General features: G+C 36.7%; 1 protein-coding gene across 1 annotated transcript in view; it reads left to right on the top strand.

Annotated features, from left to right (window-relative positions):
• LOC134208949 (uncharacterized) overlaps positions 1-22307 on the top strand; it is a 540525-nt gene that overhangs the window by 441619 nt on the left and 76599 nt on the right. The gene's annotated exons all lie outside the window — the stretch shown is intronic.

The following is a 22307-nucleotide window of genomic DNA, read 5'->3' as shown; positions in this document are numbered from 1 at the left end:
TACATCTGATACTATTTAGGTCATGGGCGTAGCCAGGATTTCGAGAAGAGGGGGTCAACTTTTTTGGTTTTCTAAATCGTAGTTTTATAGTAGTTTTATAAAAACACATGAATATTAACACATGAAACCAAATCCAAACCAAATCGAAACAATAATGATTAAAACAATAATATGGATTTAAAAATGCGTGATTTATTGCTCATCAGATTTTTTAAATAAAGTTAGAAAAATATTAATGAACTTAGTATTTAGAAAGAATATTAAATCGGCTATAATAATTATTATAAAAATCCTGCATTCTTCCATAAGTTTAAGAAAACTAGAACCATACATCTGAATTTCTAAACAAATCCTTTCAGAAATAATATTTATTATAAAATAGGCAGAAAAATCAATATGCAAGCTTGCTCCAGGATTTCCTTCGACAATTGCTCCTGGCATTCTATCCGAATTTCTATCAGGGATTCTTTAGGAATGCCTCCAGCAACTTCTTCGGCAGTGTCTTCAGGAATTCCACCATAAATTTTGCCGGGAATTGAATTATAAGTTCTGCAGAATTCCCTGCAATAAGTCAAATAATTTCGTGCTGTTTCCCATAATTTTTAAGAATAAGAATATTCCGTGAAAGTTCCGCAGAATTGCCAGTAAACATTCCTAAGAATTCCACGAAAAATCTTCGAATTTCTTGTGTAAATTCCATAAAATTTCCCGTGAATTGTTTCGAATAATTTCTTGTGAAAATTTCAAAGAATTTCTCCAGGAATGAAATCCACAATGGAATTTTCCGAGGAGTTCCTAGATTAATTCGCAATGAAATCCTGAAAGAATTCCGGTGGAAACTTCCAGATTTCCACTGGGAGATCCTTCAGGAGTTTCTCCGAAAATTCCTCCTGAAATTCTTACAGGAGTTCCACCGGTATCAAGAATTTCTCTAGGATTTCCTTCGAGAAATAATTCCGGTAGTTCTATCGGCAGTTCCTCTGAAAATTCTTCCGGGAATTTCGGCAGAATTTGAATTTATTTAGGACTGCTTCAGGAATTTATATAGATTTTCCACCAGAAGCTCTTTCCTGAGAATTTTTCCCAACAAAGGTTTCAGCTAGATGAGATTTGTCTATAAGATGAATTCTCTTGTTTCGAGAATGCTTCTGGTAGTTTCCCAGGGGTTCCTTTGAAAATTCTCCCAGGGAGTTTCTTTCAGAAATTCTTCCAGAAAATTCCTTCGAGAGTTCCTCTGAGAATTCCACCAGCAATTCATCCGGAAGATTCTCCGGAAATTCCTCCGGGAGTTCCACCAGAAGCTATTCCAGGAAATTATTCAGGCTTTTTTCAGGAAATCATTTAAGTTTTCTTCAGAAATTAAGCTGGAAATTCCTCCCGAAGTTCTTCCGAAAGTTTCTCTGGGAGCTCATCCGGGAGGTCCTCTAGGAATTCTTCTAGGAGTTCCTCCTGAAATTCCTCCGGGAGTTCTTACGGGAGATCTTACGGGAGCTCCTCCGGCAGTTCCTCCGGGAGATCCATCAGCAGTTTCTACGAGAATCACTCCGGGAGTTTCACCTGCAGTTTCTCCGGGTGTTTCTCTGAAAAGGAACTCCCGGAGGAACTCCCAGAGTAATTTCCGGAGGAACTCCCGGGGGATTTTCTATAGGAATTTCCCGAGAAATTATCAGAGGAATTCTCGGAGGAACTTCCGGTGGAACTTTTGGAGGAATTTATTGAAGAACTACAGGAAGAATTTCCGTAGGAAATCCTGGAGGAACTCTCGTAAGAATTCTAGGATGAACTTCCAAAGGAACTTCCGTAAGAATTCCAGGAGGAACTCCTGGAGGAATTTTTAAAAGAACCTCCCGGAGGAATTCCTGTAAGAACTCCCAGAGAAATTCTCCGAGGAACTTCTGGAGGAATTTGTAGATAAATGAATAAAGAAATGCAAATGAATTCTTGGAAGAAAGCCTGATTGAATTCTGAAGGAACTACTGGTGGAACTTCAGAGGAACATCCGGTAGAATACCCTTGAGGAAGAGAAAAATATTTCTGAAGGAACTTCCAAAAATCCCATTTCCCGTGAATTTCTTGCCAAATATCGTCCAGGAATTCCTGTAAAGTTCCTGGAGGTATTACCGGAGAATTTCTTGGAAAAATCCTGGAAAAATTCCATGAGGAACTGTCACAAGCACTTCCGGAGGAATTCCCACATCGAAGTGCTGAAATAATTCTTAGAGAAGTTCCTAAAGGAATTTCCGAAAAAAATATCTGAAGGAATTCCCAGAAAATACCAGGAGGAATTAATGCAGAAATTCCCTGATGAAATCCTGAAAGTATTCCCAGATTATTTGCTGAAGAAAATCTCTGCGGATTGTTCCGAATAAATTTCTGGAAGAACTCTTGGCAGATATCCGAGTAAATTCCGAGTGAAGTCCGGAAGGAATTCTAGTACACTTCCGCGGAAAATCTCCCGGAGAAGTTCCTGGAGGAATTCCTGGAGAAGTACCTGAAGAAACTCCCGAAAAAATACCTGTAAGAATTTTCCAGGAGAAATTCATGAAGATATTTCTAGAGGATTTCCTGAAGGATATTCTGAATTGCCAAAAGATTGGAATGCTAGATGATTTCGCTATTGAATGTTCGGAGGTATTCCCGGAAAATTTCCTGGAAGTAATCCCGTAGGAATTAAAGGAATAGTTCTGGGAGGAATACCCGGAGAAGTTCCTAGAAGAATTTCCGAAGGAATTTCTTATAGATTTACAAGATTTATGGAGCTCGGAGGATTTCCGTCATAAACTTTTGAAGAAACTTCTGGTAGAATTTTGGGAAGATATTCCGTATGTATTGTTACGGGATCTATTGGCTGGTGGCTTCAAACCGATGCTTACAGCAAATAAAATACATATTTGAAATTCATTAGCTAAAAAGCTGAAATAATATATTTATTGACAGTTATTTACATAATTAGAAATAGTGTATAACTCACTATTTCGGTGATTTGTCTGAAGCCGATTGCCTCCTTGCCAACAGAACCTCCACACTCGCTGAACAAGAGGTTTTGTTGTTATTTCTTACACATCTAAATTGGTTGATTTATAGCTAGGGGTGAGTATTATGCAATGAGGTGCGAAATGTATCATGTAAGGTACAGTGGGGTAAGTGGGTAAATGGGGTAAGTGAAAAAAACGCAAGTATTTCACTGATAAAGCACAGAATTATTCAATTTCACTTCACAATCATACAAGGCCATTCAAATCAATGCGTTGAATAAGTGAAACATGAAATAATGAACCATTTCAACATGCGAGAGTAAATGTTTATTAACCTTTCAAGTTTATCTTTTGCACAAGTTGTTTTGCGTGTCAATAAATACAAATATTTTTTTATGTTGGTTTCCATAACACATTCAATTAGTGCATTGATAAGTTGGTTTTCTTTGTAGTTTTGAATTCCAACCACAAAAATATTGATATGAACATCAAAAATTTTGAAAAAAATATTTTATTGCTTTGCCTGTTTTTTACCATGGGTGGGGCAAGTGAAAATTTTCCGACACTGAATGCATTTCTCTATTTTTTCAAACACAAATAATTTCTATTAAGCGTATATAAACAAATGATACCAATTCGAACTCATTCGAAAGCTTTTGGTTATTACAGTGAAACATGCTAATACTAAATTAGGAACCCAAAGTGCCAAGCGTGTCAGTGTTTTAAATAATCCATGTTTGATAAATAATTCGTGAAAAATGTTATTTATATAGCTTAAATACAAGAATCACTACTATTGCAAATATATCAACAATTATGATTTATTTGGTTGAAATTTATAAAATTTATTTATTTGTTAATGTAGATTCTTCTACTGAAATCATAAGTGAATTGTTAATGAAACACAATATGATTCCAGATTTGATGAATATTTCAAAGATTATTACATTTACTCATTATCGCATTACCGCCAAGATTAATTATCTTACTATAAACCTGAAGTAGAAAGTAGTGTTAGACACAAATGGAGATGAGATATTAGATCTCAAAAATTCAAGTAAAGAAAACATAAAAATCATTTAATGGAGGCATCCTTTGACTTTCATGAAGTGTCAAAAAACATCACAACAGATCACAGTTATGCTCTATTCAGTATAATTATCATTTGCATGAAATATATGAACAGAAAATGTGTTCTTATATTGAAAAATCCTCTTTTAAAATCATTTTTTCACTTACCCCACATGTGGGGCAAGTGAAAAATTTAAACCGTTTTTTTTTGTTTTCCAAATATTTTGTATCCTAAAAGTATTATTCAAAGATTTTGTTCGCAGGCATATAAATATTGGATAGACGATTCGTTATAAATATGATCAATTTCAATATTATTTTCAACTTTTATGACTTGATGAACACGAAATATACGATTTCCTCTACCCACTTGCCCCACTGTACCTTATTCTTGACGGAACTCTCGAATGCATTAGGGTCTCGCCGACATTTCTCACCAACACGAACGCAGGTTCGTGGTTGCAAACAATCCCATTTGATTTTGCTGTGACAGCTGCTCGTGGTTGCAAACAAACCGAGTAAAAGTGTGAGTGAAACGTGCGTGTACGTACACGATCGCTGAAAGCCTAATGCCTGAAGGAAATGCCGGATTCTTCCTGAAGAGAGAATAGTCGAAGAAATATCTAGAAGTAAATCTTGGAGAGAAGACAAGATATCTTCAAGGAATTTCCTCGTGAATTTCCTAAAAAAGTTTAGTGGGGGGTTTCTAGATATGGAGGAATTACAATTACATGAGAAGAATTTTCGAACGGTTTTCAGAGGAATTTGTGGATAACTTTCCGGAGGAATTTAGAAGTTCCCAGAGGAGCTTCTAGAAGGATTTCAAGGAGAATTTTTGAGCTCGAAATGTTTCGAGTTGTTTTGAACTTTCATATATTATGGATACTGGATGCCTTAATAAGTTTTAGGATTTTTTTGAATTTCAAACACCTATTTCTGTATATGATTGGATCGTAAAGTGCACATGTTTGAGGAAATTCATTTCAGTACCCGTTCAATATTTCCACAATTTAGGGGGGGGCGACGGTCCCCCCTGCCCCCCCCCTTGGCTACGCCCATGATTAGGTAATAAAATTCAATAAATGCTTAAGTTCGTCACTTTCAATATGTAAAGTTGGAAGTATTTCTCGTAAAAGTTTTAAGTGGATATCTAATTGTTCTCATTGTTGGATTCTATTTCATATTCGCTGTGCGACATGTGCATTTCTCATGTCATCACTTTTCTTTTGAACTAAGTTTCCCATAGAATATTTTCCCATGAAATCAAATTGATTGCACAAGCATTTCCTGTAAGGAGTCCAATGACTACAGACAAGCTGTTGTCAGCACCTTCTCCATTAGGCACTCCCAATTAAAACATGCTATACTCATTCTCTCACTCACTCTTAATTCAAATATCGATCCAAGCTCAGATGTCTCCAGTAGTAGTAAACTTATATTCGACAAGTTATAAATAAATCAATTACAGTTCAACCTTCAACGTGAGCGTTGGTTATTTTGAGTTATCACTCTCCTATACGAGCACGCAGTGTTCTATTTGTTACATGGCAACCGTGACAGGACACGAACCTGCAATCTTCGGATTGTAGAATTCAGTATATCCGTTATATTTATTATAAAAATATTCTCATTATTTTATTATATTTATTTATTCAAATCTGCTCATAACTATATACACTTTTACCAAACGCAATTCTAGGATGCCCTTGCTTGTTTTCCTATGCACATAAACCGGTTTTTAACTGATGGCAGTGTACCTGTCATTTTATATGCTAATATTTCACCTAGTGGACATAATGACAGACCGTGCTCAGAGAGAATAATTATTTCCAACCCGAAAACATACTGGACAGGATTATAGATTAGATAGATTATATCATTTGCAGACATTTTATCTACTATTTTTGAATTGCTGTTTGATCACACCAAACAAAGAATCCCATATTAACTTAAATACATATAGATTTTCAGGTTTCAAATAGATTTTCCATGAAAAAAAGATAATGAACAGGAAAACAAAGCTGCACCTGCTAACTGATAATATTAGGGGCGATTCAAATATGATGTCCACTACTTTCCCTCCTCTGTCACGCTTTTTGTATACCTAGTATATGCACTGTCACAAAATCTTAAACCCCCTCATCGCCCTCAAACCTTAACATCATTTTTGAACGACCCCTTATTCGTGAATATTTCATACCATTTTGATAACAAAATATTTTATTTAAAATTATTTTACTAATGTTTGTTATTCTAAATTCATTTTTAAATATATATTGTTATACAAAGCTGGGCAATGGCGAATCAAGGCGTTACAAACAATGTTGCGAACTGTAGAGTTGGTCTGTTGGATTTTACTTATTATTGGAGGAAGTTATATTACGCGGGTGTTAAGTATCACTGCGGTGAAAGCACAGTTGTATACTTTAATCTGAATTATAAAAAAACACATAAAGATAAAAAAGGTGTACTTGATATACCATAATTGAACTAGAATACAACGTTGAATCGAACAGCACGCTGGACAAAACGAGCCAGGATGGTATCTTACTACATACATACATATAATTAAAAAATATATCTAGAGTGCTTTGAAAATAGGTCGTATTTGCAAAAGAGTCTCTCAAAAGAGAGTCTATTCTCTTTCGATTATTATGAAACTATACAAAAGTTTACTTAGAATTTCTTGGCAGATATCCAAAGACAATAGCTTTGTCTATCATGCTGAAGTGGAATCGTAGCAAAACATGCAAAACTAGCCGATTTATTAGCGAAAGAGAGCGTGATCAAAGAGAATCTTTCTTTTGCACATACGACCTATTCTCAAAGCAATCTAGATATAATACTTTTTATGTCATCTATTAAATAATTATATTATCACGTATTTTTTTAGCATTTTAACTGAAATTATAATTTTGAACAATATGTCAAATGTCTTAGAAATACATGAAACATCAACATCTGGTGTAATCTAAAAAAAAATGTTTTTGTGATCTAAAAATCATTGCAATTTTCAAGTGAATTAGCTTGACAATGTTTTTTTTTATTTATTAGAATCAACCAGCCTGGAGTGAATGTGCTTCATGAAAGTGAATATTTTATGCTCTGTCCAGGGCACTTATTAAATCACTTTTCTTTTTAGATTTGTGCTATTAGGAGAGTTAACTGATTTGGCAAACCAATTTAGCAAAATAATTAAATCCCTACTATGAACGCTTTCTTATTTACTGCTTACCCAGATCTGGAATGTTGTCGCCTCGCTGATTAGTATTTAGTTAGAACATTAGGCAGTTTCAAACATTACGAAATTTAAATATTATTTTATTGTCTTGAAGATGTTTAATACTTTATTGTAAAATCTAATTCTTTGAAATGTTTATCCAAAACCTTTTTAAATTCTTGGAATATTCGAAGAAGCATCGTTTAGACATTCCTTTAAGAATTCCTCCATTTACTTCGGAAAAATATTGAAAAATTTCGTTGAGTATTTCTGTGGAAACTTGAGAAGTTCTCAAATGAATTTTTGGAGGAGTATTTGAAGAAATTCGTGGAGGGTTTTGTGCAGGAATTTCGAAATGAATTTTTGAAGGCATTTCTAAAAGAGAACTTGAATGGATTTTAGAAATTATTTCCTGAAGGAACTGCTAAAAGAGTTTTTGAAGGTATTTCTAAAAGACTTCCTAAAGGAATTTCCAGAGGAATCCATAAAGGAATTTCTGAAAGAATTTTGAAGGAATTTCCGGAGGAATTCTCTAAGGGCTGTCCATAAACCACGTAGACTCTTGAGGGGAGGAGGGTTTCGAAAAAGTATACGTTAGTCTACGAAGGGGACGGGGGGCATAGCAAAACTCTACGTAGACTTTTTTATATTTTTTTTTTGGGAAACAATTTATAAAGCAGCAAGGTTCACTATTGTGATTTTTTTTAGGGTTTTTACCAGATTTTTTTTGCAAGACTTTATCGAAATATTCTCTTGAATTTTTCCAGAAGAATCTAATAAATTACATTGAAGTAATAGTCGGAACTATGGCTTAAAACTATATGGATTTTCTCAGGAAATTCTTCTGTGTTGAGCAGGAATATTCTATGAAGTATTGTATAAAAACTTTCGAAAAAAAATTTCCACTTGGATTTTATAGCAGATTCTATTAGAATATCTTTTGATTTTCGTCGGGAACTTCTTTAGAAACTACAAGTGATTCCTTAGAATTTTCACGAAAAATTATGTCGCACTTCAACGGGGAATTCCTCGAAATTACAGCGAGAAACCCTTCACTGGAGATTTTTGGGAAGTTCACGGGAAATTTTTCTTAATTTCGAAAACCCTTCGGAATTTTCGCGAGGAATTCTTTGGATAGATAAGCGCAATTCTTCAAAATGTCCATGGGAAATTCTTCGTATATTTCACGGCAATTTCTTTGGAAGCGCTAATGTGAATTCTTTGGAATAATCAATGGAAAATCTTCGAAATTTCTGAAGAAACTATTGAAAATTCACCAAAATTACAACTGAAATTTCTACCTTTATAATTTCCACCGAAAATTATTCGGTGAAGTCTTTGGAATGTCTATATGATTTTTTTCAATTTACTCAGAAAATTGTTCCAAATCTGCAAGAATGTAGGAAACCATTCTAAAATTCCACGGGAAATATATCGGAATATCCATTTAAACTTGAAATTACCTCGGGAAATAATTCTAAAATAGTTTTGGAATTTATAAGACAATTCTAGCGATTACAATGGATGATTATTCAATGGGATATTGCATGGAATTTTCAAGAAAAGCATCGGAATTTTCACGGAGAGTTCTTTGAAATATTACCGGGAAGCTTTAAAGATTATTATCGGGATCTTCTTCGAAAATTGCCACGAAAAACTTATTGGAATGTAGACTTGGCTTTCTCGGAATTTCAACTAGAAATTTTTCAAAATTATGGAAATTCTTCGGTTTTCTACAATTTTGAACCGGCGTGGAGAATTATAGGTCAGATGCGTGACATATTTTATGCAGTGGTGTAATCAGTCGAATTCAACGGAAATTAAATTACTTCACTTTGAGATTTGGTTTCAAGAGCTGTGGACAGAGGATTAAATTAGATTTTGATTTTGATTGTCCAATCACATATGATATTTTGTAAAATTTGGAAAAGTCTACGTAGACTTCAAGGGGGTGGGGAGGGGTTTCCTAAAAGTCCACGAAAGTCTACCAGGGGGGAGGGGGGGTTTTGAAAATGTGAAATTTCGGTCTACGTGGTTTATGGACAGCCCCTAAGGAATTTACGAAGAAATTCCTAATAAAATTTCATAGGAATTGTCTACTGATATTTCTGAAGTAATTTCTAACTTGTCCAGGAATTCTATCGAAATTTTTCCGAGTAATTTATTCACCATTTACGTAATTTATTCGCCATTCGGGTATTGACTCAAGGAGTTATACACTCCTCCGAAAACGAATTCCAGAAAGTCTTTCGGAAATTCTTTCGGGTATTCCTTGGAGTTTCCCTCAGGAATTAGTTCGGAATTTCTTCTACGTATTCCTTCAGAAATTTGTTTAGGAAAACCATGGGAAATTCGTTAAGGTATTCTTCAAAAATTCCTTCAGAAATTCTTCTAAGAACTCTTTTGGAATTTCTTGCAAAGTTCTAGGACGAAATTCTGGGAAATTCCTTAAGAATTCCTAAATAAGTTCCTGGAGAGATATCCGAGGAAATTCTTGATGGAATTTTCAAAGCAACTACTGAACTTCCGACAGTCTTAGATTTCTCTAAGAATTCCTTTGGGCATTCGGCCAAGACTTCGTTCAGAAATTCCTCTAGGGATTTCTTCAGAAAATCTTAAAAAATTGCTTAGGAATTAAAGCTAGAAATTTAATATATTTTTTTAAATTCCTCAAGATATTCCTCCAAAAATTCGAAGAAGGGATTCTAAGAACTGTTTCAGAATTTGCCCTCAGGAATCCATTAAGAACTTCCTCTAGGAATTCTTTAGGAAATTCCTTTGGAAATTTCTTAGGAAATTACTTCACGAATTGCTTCACCAAATCCTTTAGGAATTCTCTCAAATTTCCCATAAAAATTCCTTCGGATGTACTTTCCGAAAATCCAGTAGATTGTTTGATAACATTAGAAAGAAATTCTTGGACGTGTTCCTCAGGAATTACTTCACAACATTCTCCATTTTTTCGGGAAGTTCTTCAGAAATTCATTCAAAACTCCTTCAGAAATTTCTTCGGAAATTCCTTTGCAAATTCTTTCGAAAATTGCTTCTGGGATGCATTCGAAAATTCTGTTCGGAATTCCTGCAAAAATGTCTGTAGATTCCTCTTGATTTTTCTTTGGAATTCTTTCGGATCTCCAAGTTCTTCCGGAAAGTCCTTAAAAATTTTGCCCGAAATGCTTTCCTAAACTCTTTCCGACATTTATTCAGGAATTCCTTTGGGAAGTCCTTTAGGAATCACTTCGAGAAATTGTTTCGGAAATTTCATTGGAAACTATTTTATTCCTTGATAAATTTCCGAATGATTTCCTGTAGGAATATTGTATAAAGGAATTTCCCAAAGAGAACTTTTGATATCATAAAAAAAAAATTATGCACAATTATTGTTGTTTTTGACTACTTGGCGTAATAACCTTGGCGCAAGTAAGCAAGTCACCTGGTTGCATAATTTTGGTTAGAACTTCAATATATGAAGACTTACAACGATAAATGTAGACAACCACAGCATATTAGGCTATGGTTTGAGCCATATACCGTCAAATGGGGGGAAGATGATCATTGAGGTGAAGATGATCATTTGATGTGTCAGTCAAAAGTGCCAAATTTTTTTATGAAACGGTAGTCAACAATATTCTCCGTTCAAGTAATGTTACCGCTTGGTACAAATCCAAGTTTTTCGATTATAATCATGAAAATATATTTTGTTAAAAAAGAGAGAGATAGTCATAAATGACGCTTTTTTCATTTCAAATATTAACTTCGTAGACTTCTTTACGTAGTAAATTCAACATTTATTCAAATAACCTAGTGTATTTTGACTATTAGGTCATAATGATTTTAGTAGAGCTGTCTTGATCAACTTCACCCCAAACCAGATTACTCAAAAAATGTGTGATAATTTAAATTATTTTAATAAATGCGAACGCATTTCAAAAAAATAAAGTTATTGATTATTGCAACATATAGCAGTACATGTTTTGAAAATATTTGTTTCGATTTAAAATGTAAACACACATTGTTATTGCATGTTTTGTCTTAAAAATGATCATCTTCCCCCCAGTTGACGGTACCTTGTTTTATGAATAATGGAATTTGATTTTGTTGTGTGTAGATATTTTTTCTCGACTATCCGAATATTGCATTTGTGCAAAGCCCCCTAAAGCAGAACAGATACAATACTTATTTTGATTGATTTCAACTGCTTTAGATTGGCCAATTGCTCATCTGTTGTTTGAAACATATCCGCCCGGCAGATATTCCAATATTTCCAACTGCAAGCTGTGCTGCTTACCAGGCCGACACACTGCATCCGTTTTTAAGTGGCTATCATTAAGTGCACTGAGATCAGTCAATTCTGTGCAGATTTTTCAGTTTCCGGTAGCATTGACCTTTTCCTGCAGTGGTCCAGCATTATAAGATAATCGACGCTGAGTAGAGTACAACATCGCATCAACTTTTGCCCACATATGGAGAATGTGAATCATATTGCAGCAAAAATGGGACAAATCGAATTGTTTTTAAAGCATTATATGTCTTTTGTGACTCAAGTAACTTGTGACTCAAGTTGACTAAACTCGATACATATTGACTAGAGATGAAATTTTTTGCTTAATTACATTTCCTTAAGTTGGCTTGACATAAATTCAAAAAGGTGCGTATCGAACCATTCTCTCCTGAACTAGAAAAAACGCAGCTCTCAAACTGCCAGCGTACTTGAACCACTGAAAAACAGAATCAGATCATAGGTAATAACACTCACTTAAACTCGCTGAAGTGGATGTTCGCAAACAAAAAGCCTACCCATATACCTTGGCGAAAAAAAAAAGGTTTCCAGGAACCGGCGCGATCGCGATTTGGAAATGGCCTTCCGCTTAAGTGGAGCTTGGTGTAAGAGTTCTCAAGTGGTGTGCCCTCTCACTTGAGGCTTGAGGCTTCTTCTGATCCCACGAGCACGACAGGCCAGCACCGAAGAGTGAAAGCCATTACACCACCACCGCGCTTCCTCGGCCGAAAGAAGCCCATTAAAAGTTCGATTCTTCCCGTGTCTTCAAATTCAGAGCGGAAGATAAGACAATCTTTATGGAAAGGTTTTGTTTTTCGCTTTTACCTCGAAGATTCTTCAGCCTTTCAATGTGAAGCAACGTTTTAATGATCTTTGCGGTGTGACCGATGGAAGTTATGTTAATAAAAATATACACAGTACAGTTCGTTCGAAGATTGGGGTTCCAGATCTGGTTTCAATCGAAACGATTTAATTTTAGGCATCAATTTGAACAAAATTGGCATTTACTCTTACTTTGATATTCAATCATCTGACAGAAACACCGTGCACTGTTTTCAACGTTGTCCAACGTTGTCATAAAATACCCAAACGAACGTGCGATGACTCATATGTTTACAAAGTTTTACCTTTACTTTTTTAAAGCTTCGCATGTTTGACGGTTCGCGGTAGAGGTTCAACGGAGATGTGATGGGGCTCGCAACTCTCTTTGCCGATGGATGCTGATAATCTGACCTACCATTCATAACCTTCTGCGTCCAAGCTGTTGTTCGCGTGGACCGAAGAAGTTCAAAGAAAGCGCCATCAGTCAATTGTTGATCTTTGTACGAATGTGGTGCCGTTGTCATCGCAATTATCGACCGTTCTCTGGTTCAGCCCTGAACTTGCTGTATAGCAGAAGTTGCATGACTTCCATCATTTAGTAGCGGGAAGGTTTTGCCCTAGGTGGTATTTTTTAATTGAGCGTTCCACTAATGAGTGTAGGGATGTTGGATGGGAAGAAATTGCTTTTGTGTTTGCTTTGACATTTACTCATTTGAATGCTTTTACAAAGGTTCGCATTAGCACGGTTAATGTGCAACAATGTAGCACACAGATGTTATTTAATACAATTAATTATAATTGTTGTGACTATACTACATACATGTTTTTTGTTGGGATTTGCAGTTATAACGACAATAGCATTTTTTCAGTATACATATTCGTTTTCTCCTCTCAAAGCTCTGAGTATATGCTGGTAATATTTCTTTAGTTATTAATGGACTGTTTTTTATTTTCAATGTTCTGAAAACTAAGGGTCGTGGGTTCGAGTCCCACCGAAAGTGGTTACCTCCAATACATTTTTCAAATCAATATCTTTCACATATGAGTTTTCAGAGCATTGTAAATTAATGTCCAAGTCGGGTGGTTTAATCGCCGGAATATAGGCAATTAACTTTGATTTAACGGTTTTTTATACCCAGCATTGTATCCATTAGTAGGTACCCTATGTGGCAAACATAATAGATGCACGTTTTCCCGATTTGCATTGTGCAAGTGGTGATCTAAATTTCTAAATAGTGGCTTTATGCAACCAGGAAAAATTTGGACCTCAAATCCTGGAAAGTAGGTAGTGGATTTTATTAATTCAATTTTGCCGGAAATGTGCTACGCCCCAACAACAAAAAAGAAAACAATCTCATTGATTAAGGCCTAATGTGTTTTCGATAAAACGTCATAATGTAAACAAAACTCTCAATCTCAATTACTCGTACAATATGTATAGAATCCAGCGTAACAAAATCCAATAAGTCATGGTACAATGGAGGCATACAATCTCATTCCAACAGTTGGATGTTTTACGAAGAACCGCTTATAGTGAAGAAAAAATACCAGATAATAGTATATCCCTATATACGTAAGTTTGTCGTTCCGAGGCTGTCCTTATTGTTCCTCGGCCCGTTTGAATGGCTGCGACCGTCTTATTTTGCAATGACGCAAATCATCCGGATGAATTATGGAAGGTTATACCATGGCACGCCGCCGTATGGACCTGAATATTATGTGAAGAAGCAATGAAGGCACTCGGAAATATGCTTACCCATCGCTTTCTTTCGCAAGCTGCGAGGAGATACGGGGTATGATATCCCACAGTACAGTATTCATATACCTACAACATCGTTAGGTTAGTGAATAGTAGTCAATCCCTTACTGTAGGGATTTAGAGTCGGGGCTATCGTTGTTGCACGATCTGCAGTAAAATGCTCTCATTCGTGACGCATTCAAGATATAGTGAAGTGAGCGATTCAGGAATTCGGCTTCAGTTGCTGGTGCCTAAGCCACGAAAGAAAATAGAAGGTGGGCACCTTTTACTCCTTTCTTTCATTGCTCGTACCCTAACAAAGGCGATGATAAAACCGCTGACGATGGATCGCTCTTTTGAATTCGGTATTATCGGTCGCTCGATGAAGAGAAACCAACAGCCATTGCTTTATTTACTGACAGAAAAGTTCGATTGCTTCTGGAAGAGGTCGAATGATTACGGGTGAAATTGGGTCTTTGATGTACATGTTTCTGGATTGTCGTTATTCAGTCGGATTCTCGTTAGCCAGTCGGAGAAATAGCATCAGCATTTGAAGGACTGTAAATCTATGTGTGGCTCGGTGCGCTTGGCAGAAATGGGATGTGATTTGAATGGCCCAGATAATGAATCAATAATAACATACAATCATGCTGTGAAAATAAGAAACTGTTGGAGGAGATTGTACTCGGTTTTCTACTCGCAAACAAATCGTGACTGAATGAAATGAATGTAGTGGCGTGAATGAAGTAAAATAGATTCTTCATTTGAAGAATCATCATATCTTTATATTGAATACACATAGCAGGGAGATTTGTAACATTCGCAGGACATGTTTGTTGATACCTACATTATTTAGAAAATTGTTCAGAATCCTTGGAATCTAGAACTAAATTTTAAAGTCCATAAAGATTCCAAAAAGTTTTTTTGAATTCCTATTCAACGGGCTCAAGTATGATACTATTCTCTACTATTTAATTTTTTGTAGCAAGAACGCTCATGTGAAGTGCCTAAACCTGACAGTAGTTTTCTGGTCCCGAATCGACAACACTTCGTCGAAAAAAATCTGCTTTAAAATATTCTACGGTGTTTATCAATTTCAAGTTACCTTGAAAGTGACAGTTCGTAAATCAAAAAAATACCCGGAAAAAAGAATGGCTGCTACAATTCAGTAAGACCAATAAGACATCAGCAGGGCCATTTAATAACAATTTAAATTTTAACGAACTTTTCACGTTTATCTCGAGAAATAAGACCGAGCTTAAATGTGTATATTTCACACATTTTAACGAACACTGACAGTATACCCGAGCAGAGCTTGAGAGCAAATCGATAACATGTTTTGTTGTTGTGAAATCGCCTAATTTTGATAACTCAGGTTGATATCCTTTTGGTCGTTTTAACGGTTAAAAGATCAAAATCTATAGCAGAAAAATCTTACTGTGACATCAAATCGAAAACTATTCCTGCTATCGATGAGAGCAAATCAAAAACTAATTTTGATATTGGTTCCGATAACAAAATAAGTACACAGTTTGATGTCAGATCATACAATTTAGAAATCAACAGCAAAATAAGATCAAAATATGTAATCAGTCATGATGATTCATATTTGAAAACAAATTATGATTTCAATTTGATATCAATATCAAAATATGTTTTCTATATGCTCTCATTATGTTTTCAGACTTTGCTCGGGTAATGTTTATAAATTTTGCCTAACTATATTCGACTTCGACTGGACTACAACGCTAAACTTTTTCCGAATCATTCTTTATTATATCACAATTGGATTCATTTGTAACGTCAGTGGAGTATATTTTCTTTTGATAATGACCGAAGAACAAATAACTATTAATCTCGCCCTGCTGCTATGCGACCACCGTTGCACACACCTCCCGATAAGTAAAAATTATGTAATTATCATAATCGTTTACGAGCTTCCTTGCACCTCACATAATAGGCGAGATGAGGAAGCTTAAGCTCACCTACCACAGGCAGACCCAGTACTGGAGGCAGGTTCTCAAACATAAAACACAAACCGCAGTCATAATAAAGTGTCATAAACTAGCTCCGCGGTGAGTGCAAACTAGGAGAGCACCATTGCATCCCAAGAATCGAGAAGACGGTGGTATGCCGTAGTAAGTCAACAAACCCACTGTTTGGGTAGACATTGACCGAGAAAGACGTCCAACAACACTCAGTGACTACCGCACGGCAATTGTTTACAACGATGAGATAGACGCGCTAGAGAGTACGGTAGTATTATAATTGCCCTACCATAATGGTAATGGATCGCGGACTATACCATTTGAATGCTTGCTCGTATCTACCCATGCATGCAGATTATACTCGCTGCATTTGCATGATTTATGTTGGCTGGGAAGACGGAAATGCTATTCCCTGGTAATATCCAGGCGAGCTGTATTTATGACGTATTAAGGGACTTAATTGGAATTGGGAGACAATTTATAGCGGTTCAAACGGTTGTCGGTGTATTTGTGTACGTGCAGTAGACTGACCCGGGAATAAACATCTGCAGAATTTTCATTTTCCTGAATTTATAATGACTTTCGGGCAACAGATTTATACTATTTAAAAACTTGTTTGTATCGAATGACAGTGTTATTCGTATATTGAACACTGTATTAATACTAATATCACAGAGAAACAGACATAAGACATTGAGCATTTACTTATCAAATTCATTGTCGTTCAAATACTAACGACATCTGTTGATTTCAGTTAGTTGAGCAAATCACGAACCAGATGGTGGTAGTGAGCAATCGTCAAACTCGAGCAAAAACGACGCACGCGCCACGAGTCGATTGGCAAACTAATGATTATTTAAATTGACCAGTAAATCAGTGAACGATGGAAATTTGACAAGTGTTATGTCTGTTTGTCTGTGCTAATATGTTTCATTCTAAATTGCTATCAAAGTTAAACAAATTGAGGAAAACCTTAATTAAAATTTGATACAGAAATAACACTACACCTCCGGCCAGCTTAATCTCTACCATAACTGAGGATAGGAAGAGACTATTGACTATTGGTAGGTATCATAAGTACCGTAGTCCGGGGAACATTGATAATTTTTTTTTATAATTTTTTGTAATTTTTTTCGCCGTAAGTGAAACCTTTGCAATTTTCTTTTTTTTAAATACGTACTTAAGTACTTCTACGTGTAGTGTAAGGCTGTTGTGTTGTGATCGATTATTTAATAATTTTAAACATGTTTCTAAAATCTTAAAACATTGTTTTTTCACCATTTTCCCAAGGGAGACCCTTCCAAATAAATCACAATAAAAAAAATCAATAGCTGCTGCAATGCATTCCGCAAAAAATATGAATTCATGGAAATAACTGAATCTATCTACCTAAAGTTCAATTTTGACCTCTCTTATGCACTTGTATCTTTACATTTTATAATACACGAGAAAGGCACCATCATCGCTAGGTGTATTATTCAGGGTTTTTAGGTTGTATACTATTTCACCGAAAAACATTTCGCGGTACGACATTTCGCGGAATGTATCAATTCTCCGAAACACATTTCGCGGAATGAACCTTTTTTCCGAAAGACATTTCGCGGAATGTATCTTTTCACCGAAAATCATTCCGCGGAATGCCATTTGGCGGAATTCAGTTAGAATTATTATCATTCAAATATTAAACGATTTCTGCTTAATTACATGAAATCAGGGCAATTTTTTTTTTTATTTGATGAAAAACCGATCTCGACCCGTACTCGAGAATTTTTGCATTCGTAAACCCGTACTCGACCCGAACCCAACATAATTTAATTATTTAAGCCCGCACAAAAGTTTTCCCCGGAAAATTCAAACTAGATATTTTCTGGTTCTTTTTAAATTGAAGAAAATGTAAGCCCAAACAACGAACTAGCCTCACAATTAACAAAACTGAATAAAATAATTTTCAGTATTTTATTTTTTAAACCCGTACCCGACCCGAACCCGAACTAATTTTTCAAACCCGAACCCAACAAAAAACCCATCGTGTTCGGGTTCAATTCGGGTTCGATTCGGGTTGCGAGTCTAGGCCCGGTCTAGGAAATTTATCGAAAAAAATTGTTTCGGCTTTTTAGGTATAACAGTTTAAAGTGTAAATCTCGTGTTTAACGAATGCAAAAAAAAGGTAACCTGGCTAATAGCCTATTCAGATTACGCCATTAATGACATAATAATTGGCGTTTCAGGGTAAATACGCTTTATGATGTCATTATTTACGTAATATTCCATACATTTTGCGCTGTCAAAAGATACCCTCTAAAAAGAATTTATTACGAACAATTATTACGAGAGAGCTTTCGTTCTAACTGGGATGCAGGGAGAAATTCAACAAAACAAAACTGACAAGCGTCACGCTTTCTTTGCCAGAGAGAAAATTCTCTCTGTTTTCATTTCGTTTCGTAGTTGACAGTCATGCTCTTTCTGTCGCACCAGGGTCGAATGCATGTTAAATGGAAATCTTCTGAGCGCTGAAGAATAACTCGGATTGTGATGGTTTTGTGGAAAGCATTTTATATGATGAAAAATAATGATGATAATTATTTATTCTCCACTTATTCAACATGAATTGTTTAAAAAACAGATGCTCTCTAGAATTAACATGAAGTATTTAACTTAAACCTAGATTTAATAGAACAAATCGAATATATTTTCAAAGTTCAAGGGCCAATGCGGAAGACAATTTAAAACGTAGGAATGGTTGTAAAACGAATATATTTGATGAATAAACATGATTTCATAAATTGTTTCAATTCTGCTCCTTGAATGGCTCAATATACTTTGGATTTCAACATTTTTCACGTGGGACAACTGTACGATTTGAATGGGTATATACATATAATAGTAGAATAACATTAAATAAAAGATGGATTGGTAATGCATTAATTCATCCAACATCCAGTTTAAATTATATCACATTCACACGATTCGATTTTGTTAGAAGCTGTATCATTGATTGTCGAGTAGAACGCAATGGTTCAGTTTCCATTTTTGAAAAAAAATTAAATTGCTGAGTTGCCCTTCATACATGGAGATACTGGTGGAAATACATTTTAGTTCGATAATATTTCTTGAAAATTGGTCCAATCGTCCTTTTCTATTTATTTGTGAGAATTCTAAAAGTATCTAAATTTTTCTATCAAATCTCCGTTCGATCATAGTACAGAATCAAAATACTTTTTAAACTTAAACATAAATTGAGGAATAGTCTGATTCCCCGAAGAACGGCGCACCCAACTAATGAATGTAGCTTCGCTCATTATCCTTAATGAGAGCTTCAAATATTCTTCGAAAATCCCTTTTCATATTTTTTTTTTAATATTTTTTTTCGTAGAAACTTTGTTCAGAAAAAAATGTTCGATTGTCGCCACACAAATGCTTGATTTCGCAAATCAAATTTTAAAACTCTCCTTGAATTCAACCCTGTATTAGCGTGCAAATGAGGAAACATGGAAACGTCAAGATATATTATCTTGCTGCAGTCTGAACACCTCGTAATAATTGGATACCCTCTCACTTAACAAAGTCATAAATAGCCCAATCTGAATAGGCTATAAGAAACCTCGCAAGTGATAATTGTAGGAATGTTGAATGAACAAAAGCTATTATTATTAATATTCCGCAAAATGGTACATTCTGCCAAAAGTCATTCGGGGAAAAGATACAAACCGCGAAAAGTTACAAACCGCCAAATGTTATTCCGCGAAATGTTCAACCGCGAAAATGAATTCCGCGAAATAGTTTTCGGTGAAATGTTATACAATCACGTCTCGCATATCGAGTTATTATAGACAAAACATAAAAAGAACTAACAAAACCAAATTACAATAATATCGCTTCAAAACTCGTATTACCGATGCATTTCATTCACTTTAATCCATTTTTTATCTAATTTATACCATATAAAATCCTTTATAGAGTGCAACGTGGGGGAAATAAACGGAATAGTACTAAATAAAGTCATCTTATGACAGACGATGCTTTTGACAAATCGCAGGATGATTAGTTGACACAGTTGTGTTGTCTTTTTTTTTTTTTTTTTTTTTACAAGGGAGAATGCATTTACACACTAACACAGTACACGTGCATTGTAGTTGCCAAACTACCACACGGAAGTGTACTGGAGTGTCGGACTCGACCATACCGGTAATACCGACTAAACTCCCTTGGGCTCCACCATCGTTTCCCCCAGGAACTACCTCGCAGTACTACTTCTGGGGGATGGCAGTACTAAGCGTACTCGCTCATTATCTCTCACACAGGCACTCGTCCCATGCGAGACTGACTTGGGTGCTCGCACACCATTCACTCCATTTGAGTCTTACTTGGATGCTCTCCCGGCGCTCCGCTGCCATGCCTCGAGGTGTCAATAGCAGTAACTGCCTGGGCCTACAGATATTACGCTACGACACTCCTGCCTCAGCACGAGCAGATCAATCACACCACTGCCGAAGCAGGGACATTCCCATGCTCCACATGTGCACAACTGTAGGTGTGTGGGTACAACCCACTGCTACCCTGCCGCCGAAGCAGCTTCTCCAAAGACCATTCGCTCCATGTGACACTTATTCGGGTGCTCACTCTAACACTCCACTGCCATGCCTCGAGGTGTCGATAGGGTACCTGGACACCGACCTCAGCATGTGCAGTCCATACTCAGACTTCTGCTGCGCTTCGAGGTGACAATAGCGGCGACACGCTATGACACTCCTGCCTCAGCACAACCAGATCACTCACTCCCTGCCGAAGCAGCTCACGCGCTACCCTACCGAAGTAGGGACACTCCCCAACTCACTCTAACACTCCACTGCCATGCCTCGAGGTGTCGATAGCGGTATGTAGGGACCAACCAGCGATACTACGCTACGACACTCCTACCTCAGCATGTGCAGTCCATACTCAGACTTCTGCTGCGCTTCGAGGTGACAATAGCGGTGACGCGCTATGACACTCCTGCCTCAGCACAAACAGATCACTCACTCCCTGCCGAAGCAGCTCACGCGCTACCCTACCGAAGTAGGGACACTCCCCATGCCAATTGGCACTCCCTGGGCTTGTGCTTTTGAAGCGGCACACAGTCGCTTTGATAGAGTCTGCTTACGGGCACTTGTGGTTTTTTGGGAGGGATTTTAGCAGAGCCCACTGCTAAATCCCACCACGCCCTAGGCAGTTCTCCCTGACTCACAGACAGCTGGGTAGGGGTCGTCAAGCCCTTGGACATGGCCCATGCTGTCCCTGCTGTCCCTGCTGCCCCCACAGTTGTGTTGTCTGCGATGGTCGAAGTTGACTGAGTTTAATTAGCGTAAAAATTAGACGTTCCGTAGAAATTACATTTCTTTTTTGGGCACTGAAAATCTGAATTTTGAAACAAAAAATATGGATTCACCAAGGAAATAGGATAACTTATCATATTATATTTGTTCCGAACTTATTATTACATTTGTTTCTCGAGTGCTTCGCGAAAATCGGACGACTGCGATGGGCCGGGCACGTAGCCAGAATGTCGGACAGTAACCCGGTGAAAATGGTTCTCGACAACGATCCGACGGGCACAAGAAGGCGAGGTGCGCAGCGGGCAAGGTGGATCGATCAGGTGGAAGATGACTTGCGGACCCTCCGTAGACTGCGTGGTTGGCGACGTGTAGCCATGGACCGAGCCGAATGGAGAAGACTCTTATATACCGCACAGGCCACTTCGGCCTTAGTCTGATTAAATAATAATAATTCTCGAGTGCTTTGTTCGTAGCTTGCTGTGAGTTGAAGAATTAAGTTTGTTTTAGTTTTTCAAACAAAAAAGCGATTAAAAGAATGCAAAGTTAGGCCACATGGTATTCTGCAGCAAATTTAGCAAAAAAATTGTTCATTTCATATCATCGAAAAAAAATTTGTACTACGTCCTATCCGGACGGGATCTTGGCGTTATCCTGGATAGCGGGCTGACATTCAGAGTTCACTACAACAATATTGTCCCCCGATCGATTGGGCTTTATCTTCAAAATTATCGACATGTTCCGTGATCCGCTTTGCTTCAGGGCTTTTCTCTGTTGCGATGTGTGGAGCCCTGTATTGCCATAACTGAAGCCGTACAACGAAAATTTGGAAGACATGCTCGCTCTTCGTTTACTCAATAGGCGCGATCCGATGAACCTGCAACGTTTACGATGAACGCTGTCGT

Source organism: Armigeres subalbatus, chromosome 2 (genome assembly GCF_024139115.2).
Source record: "Armigeres subalbatus isolate Guangzhou_Male chromosome 2, GZ_Asu_2, whole genome shotgun sequence".
In the NCBI taxonomy this organism is placed as follows: Eukaryota; Metazoa; Arthropoda; class Insecta; order Diptera; family Culicidae; genus Armigeres; species Armigeres subalbatus.
This window is presented reverse-complemented; position numbering and strand designations above follow the sequence as displayed.